At 33.7% G+C, this 12,243-nt stretch overlaps 1 long non-coding RNA gene across 1 annotated transcript; it reads right to left on the reverse strand.

Moving 5' to 3' along the window:
- Positions 1–9,980: 9,980 nt before the first annotated feature.
- LOC115444918 lies at positions 9,981–12,226 on the reverse strand. The gene is made up of 2 exons (XR_003938770.2): positions 12,007–12,226; positions 9,981–10,851 (listed from the first exon to the last, which is right to left on the reverse strand). It is a non-coding gene; the product is annotated as an uncharacterized LOC115444918 (long non-coding RNA).
- Between the last annotated feature and the right edge of the window lie 17 nt (positions 12,227–12,243).

Consider the following 12,243-nt stretch of genomic DNA (forward strand, 5'->3'; position numbering starts at 1 on the left):
GAAAAATAAAATACGGGCTTCGGATACAATAAATACATAAAATGCATTATTAAATAAAGATTTTGAGAAAAAATTAAGTAGAGACATGACGATTACTACCGTCGCGTCGGGACGAAATATATTTAGCAATTAATGCCTACAAACCTTAAACTGTCTACTAAAATAATATCATCTCGATTCTCGAATTGACCAGGTAAAAAAGTTATTACCTACATTGGTCATGAAATTTATCTTATTTCAATTAATTTATTACATCAACATACCCTCGGCACATTAATAAAATGTGTATTAGAAATGTTAAGTAATACAAATATAAAAAAAAAACTATTTCCCTACAACGTGCATGCAACTGTAATAAAAAATGTACCTATTATAATAATTAATTTCGCAACTAGTAAATACTTATTCCAGTTACGATGTAAATTGGTTAGTCAGCATTCTTTACTAAAAGTATCAAAGAATTTCTTAAATAAATTAAAAATCGTTTCATTTCTTTGAAGTTACGATCCCAAGGAGTCTACACATAGATATATTCAACGTCATTGCGGGCCCACGTAATTATATCGCCTTTCGGGATCACATCCGTTTCCAACAGGTCGGCAGAATTGTGTCGACTGTCGTAGATCACACACCACTTACCATGAAATGCAGTGGGATGCGGGACAATTCTGCCGCACTCGTATAAAAAAAAATTTCGACGAATAAATTGTACTAAAAAACATTAGGTACGTCCGGTCTGGATAACACAGCAATATTTCTTTTTATTTAAGGCATTTGTTTGAACTTCGTGGAACATAAATCTCAGGCACACTAGTTCAATACGTGATCTTATTGTAAAAAAAAATTGCTACAAGTAACCGGATCTGATTTGCAGTAAGTACGCTAAGTAGACTAATATGTTTACTAAACCAATTCTGAACTTTATTGTTACTCACATGAAATGGATTGTAAGCCGTTGTTGATGCAAAAAAAAATATAGAGTTTATTATTTAATGCTAATTTTATTAACTTCTAACTTTAAGTTACCTAGAGGCCTACTAGGACAATAACTGATCGCGGATTTAAGATGCAGCTGCAGTTGCGAAATATTTTACGAAATGTACTTTTACATCTACAATATCTGACATGAACAGCATATTATCTAAGGATAAGTGATACCTACGCCTTGTATATTTTGAAATAAGCATTAACGACCGTTCGGCCAGATCCGGCCATTGATTTAACCATTATAAGTATTAGGTAACGCAGTTCATATCTAATCCTAATTATTTAATACAAAGCAAAGTGGTTCGTTATACACAATTTATGATACATTGTCCTTGACCAAATAAGCATTCATATTATATAATAATATGCTAATTTCTTAAGTGTGAAGGTGACGGCGCGGCGTCAGAAGCGTGCAGTTCGCACCAGTTATCGCGGTGTATCACGTTTATTGGCAAATTATTGGCATGATCGGCTGTTCAGAAGTCCGCAATATACAAACTAGCTCGAAATATTCGCGTTATCATTCATGAGTAGGTATGGACCGATAGACGCAGCGGCTGCGGCGCGGCGCGATGCTTAGTATAGAGATCGTTGACATTATGTCGCGTAGGTACTGCCTCTATGAACATCGGCGCATCCGCGCCTTTAACAGTTGATACCCTTTATTTTAATATCAATACATAATAAATGTTACATAACAATCTTTAAACATTGTCATAATATACACAATACATTTTATAGACCCAGATTTAATTAGATTCGTGTCTTTATTGGAACAATTGATACGGTTTACATAAGAAAGACTAGATAAGAGGAATCGTATTCTTGTGCTAATGGTCACACGTTGAAGCACACATGTCTCCATGGCATTGATCGGCACTGTTTTTATTTATCTTTTTTTTATTGACTAACAAAAATATACAATATGCACAAAAATTTCCCTATTTATGTTTTAGAATTGGGGTGTCGTGCAGGGCGGGAGAAGGGTTACACTATTTGATACGTCGCTCGCCCTCCCACCGACAGTACAATATAGTTTGTAACTATAACTAAAACAAACAGCGACGATCAATAAAACAAAGTAAGAATGATAATGGTAAACAAAGAGAACAATAGAAGTGTGTGGGGAGGGGGGGGGGGGGGCGCAAGGTTCCGCTATTTAATACGTAACTCGCCACCCTTCCGATAGCACAAGACAGCTACTATGATAATAGGCAAGTTTGGTACATAAAAGTATAGGTTATACCACCAGAACTAGGAAGTAATCAATGTACATCGATATTGTACTAAAAGATCGGTACTGCTTAGCATTGTACCCTCAAAGACCGCCAAACAAGTAAATGAATGAAAGGCTGAGGACGTTGGGCATCCAAGGCTTTAGTGGGTACCGTACATTATATATATCCTCGGGGACATTGACACCGAATCGAGGTGTATGCACTGCATTGCGTAAACCTTATCAGAAGTATTTCAAGGCTTACTTATTAAGGCCCTCTCTGAGCAAACGACCTTGAGCATTAGTCTCATACATTTACGGCACATGAATTACGCGCGGAAATATGCTTACTATAAAAAAAGTCTATTTAAAAATATTAAATAAATTATTCACAACAACTTATCCATCTAATAGTTTGTTCTGTACCATCGTTCTTTGTATATTTGTGTGTTATTTAACGTAGTCGTCAATTTAAATAAGCCACCGACTCATTAATAAAACAAAGAAAGATTATATTGCTTCTGTGAATAAAGTTAAATTCTTTTTTGAATTGTACACGTCTCAGAAGTTGGTTTTTCTTTTTTTAAAAAGTGTTATTTTCTACCTTATTGTTACAATCTTAAATGTTAGTTTGCTAGTTATAGTTATACAGGGAATTGAACTCAATACCAAAATAATCATTCTTATTCTATTTAATTTTGCGGAACTGTCTACTGCATCTTCAAAGTTCAAGGTCAAACATTAATATTTTTAATATGATGGTATACTGAAGCTAACCGAATCCAACAAAGAAGAATCATCAAAATCCTATTGGATTTTGAGGAATTTTCTTCTGCATCTTCGAAATTCAAGGTCACCAATGAAATTAAAACGGGAACCTATATGAAACTGAACTCAAAAGGAATCATTAAAATTAGACCATGGAGTAAAAAATCTTAACACGGCACAAACAACAAAAATATATGACGAATAAATAAACCTTCCTACATTAAAAACATTTACATTTCCCTCCAGTTCTTACTTCTCTTTCCTCCTTAAGAGCCGTCGCAGTTCCTCAGGCAAAGAAGTCACCAGTATCCTGTAGCAGACATCCTCAGTTACTGCAAAGGCTCATGAAAGTACACCGGTAGGTTTAATGCTTGTTTACGTCGCACGCTCATTAAATTCGGGGCGCAGGTTGACGCACGCTTATCACCTCGGCATTGTGTCAGTGGCTATTGCTAAGGCCAACAACGTTTCAGGTAAAATTGAGAAGCCGTGAGCATGAACGATGACACACATAATGCACATAAATACACCATTATCTTAACATTGTATTTTATGATAAGATTTTTCTATCAAGCACGGGACAAATTTGTGCACTCGGTACCTAACTCTTTGAATAGTTTATCAAATAATTTACTTGTTATTAGATATTTGACAAAAAATAAGTAGATAAATAAAATATTATGTGAATATTAAATTGTATGGTATTTGATAAATTTTATTTTGAAAAAAAAAAACATTAAGTTAATTTTGCTGCTCATTATATTTCAATTTGTCAATAAAAAAACTTACCTACTTAATCAAACTCTAAGTTATATTGATAAAGACAAATAAATATTATATCTAACATAATTACATTGAGTACAAATGATAAAGAAAAAATACCACACTTAATTTCCCTCCGAGTTCTTGATGATGACATAATCAAACACAACTCTCTGATTCAAAGAATTCAATACTTATAATGTATAACTAAACCTAATTTTATTACCTAATTATTTTTTTGTCTCGAAAATGCATTGTTTCTCTACCCGCTTTCCTAATCTATAGGTATAATATTTCGACCTTACATGACGTCTTAGGAAAAAAATCTTTGTTCAAGATTCTTGTTATAAAAGATAATGACATAAAAAAAATATTCCAGAATAATTGTTAAATATATTTTTATTAAAGCTTATTGCGGACATAATTACTCACGGGCGCACTCTTTAAATTGCTGGCTTTACGGTACACAGGCTTTAATCGGATATTAGTAAAGTTTTATTAGTTTTACTATGCAATAAAATTAAACAAAGATGACATTATATTTTTTTTAGTTTGCCTTTTGTATACATGCAAATATTAGAGAAATTAACCTAAGAGGAGATACACGAGTATGTAGACTTTGTCTGATAAGATCAATGTGTTTTTATGGCTGCGTCTGCGAATGTAATGATATAAAACAAACACTATAATATCTTCTTATACACCCAATGACATAAATAACGCAATAATATAATATCTATTTGTTTGTTTAAAATCCTAAAATACAATTTTTCTTCGCAATTTATTGTACAAGGTCATCGTTCCTCATGGGTTCATTATTTTAAATTACAACAGGTATTTTTTTATACTTACTAGGGCAACACGATTTGATTTCTTAAGACAATAAATTATGCGATTAATCAATAGGTGCTCACAGTAATGCAGTTTATTAGCGCATCTGTTTGTTTTGTTCGCGATTAGAGGCATGCCGACGCGTGTCAATTCTTGCGTTCGGCTTTACTTAGACACAATATCACAACAGCTGATAGCAAAAAGCGTTACGGAAAAGTTTTTGTTATTTTGTTCATGAGTGCACGCGTTATCCGCGTGATAGTCACTGTATTGCCTCTGACTAATTTTCAAACAAATTGTTAAAGGAGTGAGACGATTCAACAGTCACGCTTTATTTTCTTTGTAACTTTTTAGTGTCCAATTAGATGTTAGTGGCTATGTTATGGAAAATCGTGACCATATACAATTAAAGTTTACAAAGTAAAATATTATATTACCTATATTGTGTTAGGCAGGGGTATAAGTATATTTCTATTTATTTCCGAAATTACTTAATTAATTGTGTACATCTCGCAAGCATTAACCGGGCTACAAAAAAAACATATACTTAATTCAATTACAGTAGGTGGTTATTATTTTTTTAACCTTCGCTCACGTCAAAAAATATTTTTTCTGAGTATAATATGGTTAGATATAAAATTTTAAATCATCACGTTTAAAGCATTGAATTCAAATAATGTGACTACGAAGTTATAATTCGAATTATAATATCATTATATGTGGGCATTATTAGATTGATATGATGATGGTGTATTTCAAGACGATTTCGTCCACGGCAGCTGTTGAAACTAGACCTGCCTATTTTAATAAATCAAAGACTGGGTACTCACTAGTCGTGCATCTGCCCTTTGTTTAATCTATCTTCTATACTTATAATAAATCTGTAGAGAGGTCAATTCTGCACATGAAATATATTTCAAAAATAACTATCAGGGGGTGATTAGGGATCGATACTGATGCCAAAAATGCAATTAGTAAAATTTTTGTCTGTCTGTCTGTCTGTCTGTATAACCGTTATAGAAACAAAAACTACTCGACGGATTTTAACGAAACTTGGTACAATTATTTTTCATACTCCTGTGCTGGTTATAGTATACTTTTCATCACGCTACAATTAATAGGAGCAGAGCAGTGAAGGGAAATGTTGGGAAAACGGGAGAAGTTACTCCATTTTTTAAGCTTCCGTCGCGTGTGCAACCTTAATGGTTAAAGCTACATAGAAATCATGTATGACGGAAATGTTCTCCTTAAAAATTATGTAAAAAATATCCCACGACAGCATATGTCTATCTTTTATGGTTGACTCACAATGACACGTGTAACTCCCGATAGCTTAGCAGTTCGAAGCTTTCTCATTATATTTGTTTACTAATCTTAGGAACTATCGGTCCAAACTGAAAAAATCTTTTTGCGTTGGATAGCCCTTTATTTGTGGATTGCTATAGGCTATATATCATCACGCTATACCCAATAGGAGCAGAGCAGCAATGGCTAATCTCTGGAACTACCGGTCCAAACTGAAAAATTATTTTTGCGTTGGATACCCCTTTGTTCGTGGAGTGCTCTAAGTTATATATCATCACGCTATGACCAATAGGAGCGGAGCAGTAATGGCTAATCTTAGGAACTACCAGTTTGAACTGAAAAATTCGTTTTGTGTTGGATAGCCCTTTATTTGTGGGGTGCTATAGGCTGTATATCATCACGCTACGACCAATAGGAGCGGAGCAGTAATGAAACATGTTACAAATACGGGGACAATTTATTCGTTTTGAGAGCTTCCGTTGCGTGCGCTGCGTAAACGGTTAAAGTTATGCAACAATGATGTACGTCGGGATTATTCCACTTAAAAAGTTCTAAAAAAATATATTATAAAACAAAGTCCCCCGCTGCATCCGTTTGCCTGAACGTCTTAAACTCAAAAACTACCCAACGTATTAAGATAAAATTTGGTATGGAGACAGTTTGAAACCCTGGGAAGAACATAGGCTCCCGGGAAACTACTACTTTTATAATGGAAAACTTTAGCCTGAAAAACTTTATAACGCGGGCGGAGCCGCGAGCAAAAGCTAGTTAATAATAATATCAGCCCTATATTAGATACTACTACTGAGAGGCATTAGGCCTTAGTCCACCACGGTGGCCCAGTGCGGATTGGTAGACTTCACACATATAGAACTTCTCAGGTATACAGGTTTCCTCACGATGGTTTCCTTCAACGTTAAACCTAGCGATAGTGAACAAAGTAAAATAAACTCTAATCCATAAATTAAATTAATCCAGAGTTTACTAATTAATAAACTCTGGACTAATTTTATTTATGAAAGTTATATTATTTATTTATGATTGATATATAGATATAACTAGACATTCGATGAATTCGACTTCGCATGTGTGTAGGACCTTTCCCAAAATAATGTCGCACTGCGTACTTTTTCGCGCTGTTTGCTGCATACAAACATCTTCACCAACTTTTGTATAAGTATATAATATTACTAGCATTTATCGAATTTACATATTCTAGTGCCATATTATTTGAATACTGTTAAATTAAATAATCGTAATATATTCATTCAAGTGACAATTGTAATTTTGCCAGAAACTATTTAATTATGGCTATAACAAATTGTAACGTAATAAGTGCCTAATTATAGCAAATATTTATTTTTCATTATTTGTGTCTGACTTGATGTTATTTGTCTTTGTCTCGTAGTATGTAGGTATATAAAAAATATTAATCATCATATTTTTGTTTTTGGGACTCCTTTTGTTTTGTATTTAGTATGTAGTATGACGAAATTGATTCAATAGCAACAAACGCCTTCACTCCCATAAAGAATTCCAATGCTGTTGAACTACGCCTTGACTGTAGGTACGCTGTTTGTTGTTATTGTAAATTAATTTCAACGAACTAATGTATTTTAACACATTCCTTAAGGTGACTTATCGTATAGTAGAGTGAAACTATCGGTAGGTACGTGTATAAACAAACATGTTTACAACTTAAAACGTACACTACTCAACAAAGTCTAACGACAAGGAAAGTATATCAACTTATTTATAAATCCTCTTTAAATAAAAGTACTGGTCACTAAAATTTTAAATTGAGGGTTGAAAGTGCATTAAATGTATTATGTTCGAAATTTTAAAAATTATAAGTAATCTAAGTAACTCAAAATGTTTTCGAAATGTGGAGGAACAACTTAACTTAGTCGCAGAGTACGAGATTTTCTTATGTAAAATTTATTAAAATTATTATTCGCTAGGGGCGTGTAATTTTTGTGATCCTTAGGCCTTATGACTTACACTTGAACCGACGTGACATATCACGTCGTCATTTACCACGGGAAGAGGTGCTTAGGGTTGTGGGTATATTGGAACCTGGGTGCAGTCAACGCGAAATCGCGGAGGCTGTTAATAGGCAACCAAGCATAATTCGCCGATTATGGGCACGCTACAGGGCTACAGGAGATGTGGCCAAACGCCACCAAGGCAGATACGGAGAAGCTGCCCAGAGACAAGAACGTTGTCTGCAAAACACTGCAAGAAGGCAGCGCCAGATTACAGCTCGCCAGTTGGTAAGAAGACTCCAATCTCAGCACCAAGTGGTTATCAGTGACAAAATTGCCAGAAGAAGGTTACATAAAGTCAGTCTTCACGCTGGCATATCCCTAAGACTTCCGGCTTTTCGACAAGGAAATCGAGGACGTCGTTTATTGTGAGTTAATACACATTTGCGATGGAACAATAATCAGTGTGCATGTATTCTGTTTTCGAATGAGTCTCAATTCGGATTTCATCCTGATTCAAGAAGAGTGCGTGTTGGCGAGTTCCTGGTCGGTAGAATGGATTCCAGAATCCTCAGGAAGTTCATCCATATGAAGGCGCAATGATAATGGTGTGGGCTGGAGTTTGATACGAGGCAATTTAAATGAAGAGTAATACCGTGACGAGATTGTGCATCCTATGGTCATCCCACATGCATGATTATGCCCGTGTACACTCTGCAAAGACTGATGAAGAATTTGTTCCGCGAGTACAATATCACCGTATTATAGTGGCCTGCGCCGTCCGCGTCAATCCCTTTGAGCATGCGTGGGATATGGTCAGGAGTAGAGGTTTCAGCGATTTTCCGCAAAATTTGAATACGGAGGAAGAACTTTTTTCACACCTTTCCAGAGTATGGAGCTTTATACTACAGGCGACAATTGATAACCTCATTCTCAGTATGCCACGTCGATGTAGAGCCGTTGCTAATGCCTTAGGAGGTCCAATAGATTATTCAAAAGTTATTAGGAATATTCCTTTAATTAATTTTTACTCATGCTTTCTTTTCTTTTAATTAAATGCACATGTTTTTGTTTTTGTTCTAGCATTACGTTACTTTTGTCAATTCTTTTATTTTTTCATAAACAAGCCTTTTATTAAATTGTAAAATTAAAATTAATATTAAATAAGGTTTCTATTGATGTATAACATCTATTTTTCCCTTGTTGCCTAGACTTTGTTGAGCAGTGTAGATAAATGTTTTAAGCAGATTTATTGTAGGTAAGCTCTAGATCTAAGCACTCTGACTCTGAGTAGAGACATTTACGTCGGTAAGCTATCCAAAATTTTGCCGTGGTCAAAAATATGGGATAGTATTTCGCTGTGATTTAGCCCGGATAACTCGGTAATTAGATCACCGCTATATTAATTATTAATTTCCTAGAATCCATAAGAAATAAGTACGTTTACGAATATTTTTTTATGGCGATCTTAAATCGCTATCCTGTAAAGTTGAGTTAGCAAAAGTAAATTTATTGTATGGAGAGGTCTCAATTATATTTCATCAAAGTATCTTTCGAGGTCAAGCAAAGTTGATATGCTTAGATATTTGTGTAACGACGATAAATTTAATTAATTTTAATACAATAGTTTCTGCAAAAAAATGTAGATATTATTGTAATTTTTATATAATTTTTTGTATAATTACGTCTATATTTTATTCCTTGTGATTTGACTTAGTTCATTTTTTTGTATCTCGGCTTAAAAATATTGTAGATAGATTTTAAGAAAATATCGATTGTTATAATTAAAACGATTAACAGCAGGGGCATAACTGGGCGAATGATCCACAGCAAAATGAATTAGGTAGGTAGACGGGTAATTATGCGTTCCTTTAAATTTCAATATCCGCTACAAGGTTAGGACTTAGCCATTTGAATATAATAATCTATTAAATGGACTACATGACTTTATTATAAATAAAACAGTATCTGAATAAATTACTTACTTTTCTTTATCTGGCTTCACATAATATTTTAAGCTAGGCCAGGATTTCTATTTACTACTAATAAATAAGTCGTTATTTTGGGTAACAGTATCTACAATAAAAATGAGATCAACATAGACTATTGAAATAAAACGAAAGTTATAATTGGGTGGAAATATTATATTTTTATTGATTTTATATTAATAAAAATATCTTTTACATGGGATTCTACTCAGAAGTAGGAAGACTTTACCTGAAACTAAATTAAACCTTAAGGATGTCTCACACTTAGTTACAACTTGTGGATAAGCTTCTGCAAAATTACCTCATGTCGAGGAAAATTATTATTAACATAATGAAATCTCAGTAATGAATACAAAGAATATATTTCTACTATTTACTACCACGTGCTAAATATGGCACTACGCCTTAGTAAGGAATTACTTCCCGCCTAATTTTTGGAACGATATAAGTTTCGGGGGTATATTGGCAACTCTAAAATTTAAATTTGAATACCTTTAAATTATTATGAAACTGTCGCATTGCCATACCTTAAAAAATTGTTGATATAAGGATGTTGTGTCCCTAAACCTTCTAACGTGCTATTCTTTTTGAAGAGTGTAACATTGAGTGTAGCTCCGTGCCGCCTCGATGCTTTGTCCCTTCCACCAACTATGTTCAGACACCACGAAGACTCATCAGAGGAAAGAATTTCGCCAAGAATCATCATTCCAATTTTGGTGTGAGTGAGCTAAATTTGACCGCGGTACTTGCAATACATGCTATAACTCTGCGGTAGCTATGCATACTCTTCTAGGAAAGAACGATTATAGGTATGTATACTGTACGTTAATTTGTATTAAGGCTTGTCCTTTTGTTAAGAATTTATCTTGCTTCCTTAACCAATGTTTCTTTCATCTGTTAACACCAATGTGTCTCGTGAAGTTTCGTGGACCCCAGTCTGGTGTTATTGTTTACTTTGCGGAAAGCATCTCGATCAGGAATTTGCCATGACTCAGACACTCAATTGAATCTGGAAAAAAAATAATAATTTCAGCCATGTACATTAAATTACCCTGAGATCCGCATGATCACTTCTATTAATCAAGCGATGTTGGCGTAACTAGGGGATTTTTGATAGTAAAATCGAAAACGGAATTAAAATTTCAACAAAACAGTCACTAAATATTCTTACAATATAAATTAGAACTTAGCCGAAAAAAACAAATGAAAGTCGAGTTAAAAACAGTCCAAATCCATACTTTGTCCACCTCAACACATATGTAGAAAGCAAATACCTCCTTCAAGTTAAAATATTTAATATCCTTTAATTTTAAAGAAATGCAATAAAAATACTGAATAAAAGCCAAATGACCATGGCTGTATTTTATTTGGATAAATAATAATTATAACTACAGCAAAATTGCTGTGGCTAAAATATGGCTGTGCTTGTGTACTATTTTAAAAAAAATCAGCTAGGATATAACTCTCATAATATTAATTAGTAACTATTGTTTTACTCATAAATTAATTTAATAAATATCTTGTACAGTATCTGCTTCATACAGCAATTTTAGTCAGAAAAAATAATTTAATTATAATTTGAATTATTTTTTAAAAATTCAAAGTTATGATTTATTTAAAAATCAAATGACAAATATTTTAGTTAATACATCAAAATTTCGAAAAATTTATAGAGCAAGTAATAACCGATTATAATTAGGAGTGCGTTGTCAAAGTTCTTCAAAATATAAAATTAATAATAATATTAAACTAGTTCATACATATTACCGTATAATAGTTTAGAACAAGTAATGTTTAGCAATTGTAGATGTTTGTTTAATTCACCCTATTGGTCATGACATCGTGTACTTACTACATTCAATGTTTTTTAATTTCAAACTCACTAAAACAATAGCTTCAAGAACGCTGAGCAGGTTAAACACACAATAACGAGATGACATTTTTATGGACACCTACGACTTTATTTTGTTGGTCGAGTTTAGAGAAATTTCATGGATACCAATTTTATCGGCGTCTGTTTCATGTGGTTTACAACTGAAATTCGGGTTTTCCTAAAGAGCGCGAATCGCTAATCGAGGAAATGCACGCAGTTCAAATTCCCATTTAGCTACCATAAACTTGATAGCACTTCTATATTTTTTATGCATTGCTATCTCTAACTTACCCTGTGTTTTGAACATACTGCACTTGAGTAGCTGCTTGTGAGTCAAATAGGGCACAGTTATAATCAATATGTCCTTTGATGTCACAGCAGTTTGATGTACTTCCCTTCATTGCGCAAATTACAGGCTGGAGTCAGATAGGATTTACCGGTGGGTTCGCTCCCTCCTGGCGAAATAACTGAATGAATTGATTACAATTTAACGTGTGAAGTACGAACATACTGATGTGTACGTAATGG

The sequence above is a fragment of the Manduca sexta genome, chromosome 27, assembly GCF_014839805.1.
Source record: "Manduca sexta isolate Smith_Timp_Sample1 chromosome 27, JHU_Msex_v1.0, whole genome shotgun sequence".
NCBI classification, from domain to species: domain Eukaryota; kingdom Metazoa; phylum Arthropoda; class Insecta; order Lepidoptera; family Sphingidae; genus Manduca; species Manduca sexta.